At 32.5% G+C, this 5,238-nt stretch overlaps 1 pseudogene; it reads left to right on the plus strand.

Annotated features, from left to right (window-relative positions):
- Nucleotides 1-1,042: 1,042 nt before the first annotated feature.
- Nucleotides 1,043-4,050, plus strand: LOC143551378 (uncharacterized; annotated as a pseudogene).
- The last annotated feature ends 1,188 nt before the right edge of the window (nucleotides 4,051-5,238 follow it).

A 5,238-nucleotide genomic window follows, 5' to 3' on the forward strand; every position in this document is an offset into this window, starting at 1 on the left:
GTGAGTTGTAGTTGAAACAGGCAACGTACAATACATTCACATACTTACTTATACGTATCTAAATATACATATTAGTGTTGGGAAAATCGACCACCTAGCCACGAACGGCAAACAAAAAGTGCGGAATTAATCTTCGTTTGGATACCACTCTGTTGGGAAATCGACCATCTAGCCACGAACGGTAGACAAAAAGTGCGGAATTAATCTTCGTTTGGCTATACTTTTTCCGACCCGAATGAACCTATGAGGATGCAAACAAATATGGTATTTAAAAGTAAATAGGACACACTAATTTTAGCGTGGAAAACCTCTCAAGGCGAGAGTAAAAACCACAGGACTACTAGAGCCGCTTCAAATCCACTATCACCAATAATAGCAATACCAAAAATCATCTCTAGGTAAAACTAGAGGCATACACAAAACATCATATACTTGGTACAAACTAACATCAATTATATGGAACCAAACTACAAAAGAGTAACGACTAAGAGGTAACACCAACGAGAAATTCCCGGTCTCTAGAACGTCTCTTATCTCTTCACAAAACACAAAAAGAATTGGAACACCAATTTTATTCTCTTCCTAACCTTTTAGTCGACAACAGAAGAGGAACAAAAACATCAATTCTTTTTCGTATGAGTGTTTAACAGCAGAATCATACAAAACCTAAATCATAATTCTCAAATATATATTTAGAGTAATGTCGGCTGTGTGGATTTTTCTCCAAGAAAAAAAATACCCATATGATACTAATGAGCCAATAAAGTTATCCGATAAAAAACCATAACATGTAACATATGTTGTTGTTGGCTTGTGACGTCAGGGCCGGCCCAATAGGCCAATTGGGCTAAGCAAGGGCTTGAGGCCCCCTAAATTATAAGCCCCCATTTAAAAAAAAAAATTATATATCTTATACAGATAATAAGCGCCGATGTTAGGACCTAACAGTTAGGTTTTAGGTTTTAATGGAGTCATGGAGAAATAGAATGACGCACGCGTGATCAATGATACTGATGGACTGCTGGAGATTCACTAACCAAGGATGGAGGGATTGGACGACAACAACACTCCATTAAATCATAACGGTAATTTTTTTTTGTTATTATCAACAATTAATGGATCTAAATCTCTAATCAACTAGTATAAACTAACCCTTGATGCCAATTAATCCATCAGACATACAACAATCGGCTGTGACGACTGACGAAATACCCATACAACATCTGTGAGCCTGCTGCCTGTGACGGCTGACGAAACAAACAATCGGCTGGCCTTTCACCTCTGTGCAATCTGTTATTGACTAACTCCCTAAGCTTTCTGGCTTCTACAATCAGTAAACGAATCGGTTAGTTTTAAATTTTTAATTCAACCTGATTATTGCTCTATTGTTTGTTTTCTTGTTTAGATTTTTAATTGTTTAGACGGTTTACTGTTGAGGTTAGTTTTAGATTTCAGCCTATTGCCCTATTTGCCACTTGACATTTGTGCTTAATTGTATATTTGTATTAGAATAGAATTTTCCTTAATGTCACACTGACACCGAACATACGAATCCGGTTATGCAAAAAAACAAAAAAGACTTAAAAGGGAGGCTTTAGTTCAATCACAAAAAGGAGCTATTTTAAAATTTTTCACATCCCCAAAACTACAAACAATGAACATACAAATGACGATCATCCTATAGATAATGACTTTATAAATGACGAACAACCTACAAGTAATGAACTTACAAATGACGAACAACCTACAAATAATGAACCTACAATTGATGAGTTAACAACAAGTGAAGATGAACCTATAAATGATGATCAACTTCCAAATGAGAATCAAGCTAAAGAGCCTCCAAATATTGTTGACCCAAGTCAATGGAATAATATCAATAGTAATTTAAGGGATCTAATTGTAGAAAAAGGCCCGGTAAAAATTTATGGTTACAATTTCCAACAGATGAATATTCAAGAAGCTTTAATACTTCTCTTTATATCCGAAAGTTACCGAATGGAGAAAAAATAGAAAGAAAATGGTTGGTTTATTCTATAGAACTAGATAGAGCATTTTGTTTTTGTTGTAAGTTATTCAATGTGAACCAATGTATAAGTAAATTAGCATATGAAGGTAGTAATGATTGGAGAAATCTTAGTGCCAAAATTAAAAGAAAATGAATTAAGTAATGTGCATATTGTCAATATGAGAACATGGATGGAATTAGAGATAAGATTGGCGAAAAATAAAACAATTGATAAACAAACTCAAGATCAAATAAATAAAGATAAAGAACATTGGAGAAACGTGCTAATAAGAATACTCGCCGTTGCAAAGTGTTTTGGTAAAAAGAATATAGCATTTCGTGGGAAGAATGAAAAAATTTATGAAGAAAATAATGGTAATTTTTTAGCTATTATCGAGATGATTGCGGAATTTGATCCAATAATGCAAGAACATATTCGACGCATAAAAGACAATGAAATTCATAATCATTACCTTGGACACAAAATGCAAAACGAATTGATTTGTTTGTTAGCAAATGAAATAAAAACTAAAATTATTAAAAAGGTTACGGAAGCAAAATATTTTTCAGTTATACTTGATTGCACTCCCGATGTAAGTCACAAAGAACAAATGTCCATTGTCTTACGATGTGTAGATGTTTCATCAACTCCGATTCAAGTTAATGAATATTTTATAGGATTTTTAATAGTAGATGATACAAGTGGTAAAGGCCTTTTTGATGCTATTATTAAAGAAATTAGTAATCTAGGGCTTGATGTAAATGATATTAGAGGCCAAGGTTATGATAATGGATCGACTATGAAGGGAAAACATCAAGGCGTGCAAAAACGATTGTTAGACATTAACCCTAGAGCATTTTACACACCATGTGGTTGTCATAGTTTAAATTTAGTAATTTCTGATATGGCTATCTCTTGTAACAATGCTGAGGATTTTTTTGGTGTATTACAACGTGTTTATTGTTTGTTCGCATCATCCACTAAAAGATGGAATATTTCACTAGATAATGTAAAACATTTAACTCTTAAACCATTATAACAAACACGTTGGGAAAGTCGATTAGAAAGTGTTAAAGCAATTAAGTTTCAAGCTTCGCAAATAAGAGAAGCATTATTGGATTTATATGAGGATAGTACTGATCTTAAAACTAAAGATGATGCTAAAAATTTAGCTACGGTACATTTTGAAATAATTTGAATTTTTATTAGCGATGGTTATTTGGTATGATATTTTGTTTGCTGTTAATATAGTTAGTAAAAACTTACAAGCAAAAGATATGTGTATTGATGATGCTATAAAACAACTAAATGAACTTATTCGTTTTTTTTAAACTTATAGAGAGGAGGGATTTGAAAAGGCTATGACCGCAACTAAACAAATATGTCTATATAGTGGTATTGAACCTGTTTTTCGTGAGAAACGTATTATTCGTAGAAATAAAAAGTTTGATCAAAATACTGATAATGAAACTTTAAAAACTCCTATCGAATGTTTTAGGACTGATTATTTCTTATACATAGTAGATCAAGCTATAGCTTCACTCACAAGTAGATTTAATCAATTTAAAGAGTTTGAAACTATTTTCGGTTTTTTGTTTAGTATTGAAAAGTTAAAATCGTTCGATGAAGAAATTTTAAAAAAGAAGTGTATTAATCTTGAGAATTTTTTGAAACATGATGACAAGGTAGACATTGATGGTTTAAATTTATTTCAAGAATTAAAAATGCTAAGGGATATGATAGATATAGAATCTGACACACTTATAAACATATTAAATTATATTAAAAGTTTGATTCTTTTTCGAATGCTTATATTGCTTATAGAATTGTGTTAACTATTCCTGTGACCGTTGCTTCTGCAGAACGTAGTTTTTCTAAATTAAAGTTGATAAGAAATTATTTAAGATCTACAATGTCACAAGAAAGGTTAAATGGTTTAGCTCTTTTGTCGATTGAGAAAAACTTTTTAGGAGAAATTGATTATGATTATTTCATTAAACAATTTGCATCTATTAAAGCTAGAAAAATAAATTTCATATAAATATTATTTTTTACCGACACGAAATAACTTAAAATTTTTTTTTAACTCCGATTATTATTACCGGTCCCAAGCCCGGATAAAGAAGGAGGGTTTATACTTAAAAATTTTGGAAAAGAAAGGCCCCAACTTGATAGTTAGCTTGAGGCCTCTAAAAACCTTGTGCCGCCACTGTGTGACGTCAGACCAAAACAAAAGAATATTACTTTCTTTCTTTTCTCCTTATTTATATAATTAATAACAATAAATAAAACCATGTAATTAGAGATGAGTTGGGCATTCTCATGGGCAAAAAATACCCCAACAAATCCTAACGTGTTCATTCTTTCTTTCATACATACGTAAGTATTTAACTTCTTTCTTTCATACTTTCATATTTAATCTTTCTTTACTTATACGTTTTAAAGAGCCTTAGCCTTATAACCTCACAGATATTATGAAGGTCAGGTCCCTATCCTCTCAGATATTATAAGGGTATGATCCCTATTCTCTCAGATATTATAAGGGTCTGGTCCGCCTATCCTTTTCTTCATATATTCATACATATATTTCTTCATACTATCATTCATGCAATTTCATACATACCCTGCTATCATTCATACATACTTTGTACAACAATTACATCTTTTACGATTACCTTACCTGGAGATACGTGCAATATCCGAAGATCATTCACGTACTTACAAGCGTTCATTCATAACCTCAATATCTATCACATAAATCATATATGGCATACACTTGCCACTTAAGCTAAATGTATTAACTGATCACATTGAGTATGCACACAGCCCAAAAACATAACAAGGAAATGGGGCTAGAAACTCACGTGTAAATGGTTCCTCTCTGAATTTATTGTTATGACCTTGAGCTGTGCACGGCTAATTGTATTAATCATAGTATCAGTTAACTACTTTTAGCTATACCATACTTACTGTAACCGAAAATACCTTTCGTTTTCCGCCACTACAAGCTACAAACTCGTCTTTCCGCCTTATCTACCACTAAATACAGAACCTACAACCAACATACCACAATACCAAGCAAGTTACACTCACGATCAAGCCTCTTACACTATAGTTTCGGTTATTGCTTTAAAAACAAAGATTTAACCGTAAAAATCCGTTTTTGGTCCGTTTAACTCCTTTCTTGGACCAAGATCCCTTGTATAACCCGTATACATCACTTGATCAT

Source organism: Bidens hawaiensis, unplaced genomic scaffold (genome assembly GCF_021521415.1).
Source record: "Bidens hawaiensis isolate Kalapana, Puna unplaced genomic scaffold, B.hawaiensis_p1.1 tig00016367_1, whole genome shotgun sequence".
In the NCBI taxonomy this organism is placed as follows: Eukaryota; Viridiplantae; Streptophyta; class Magnoliopsida; order Asterales; family Asteraceae; genus Bidens; species Bidens hawaiensis.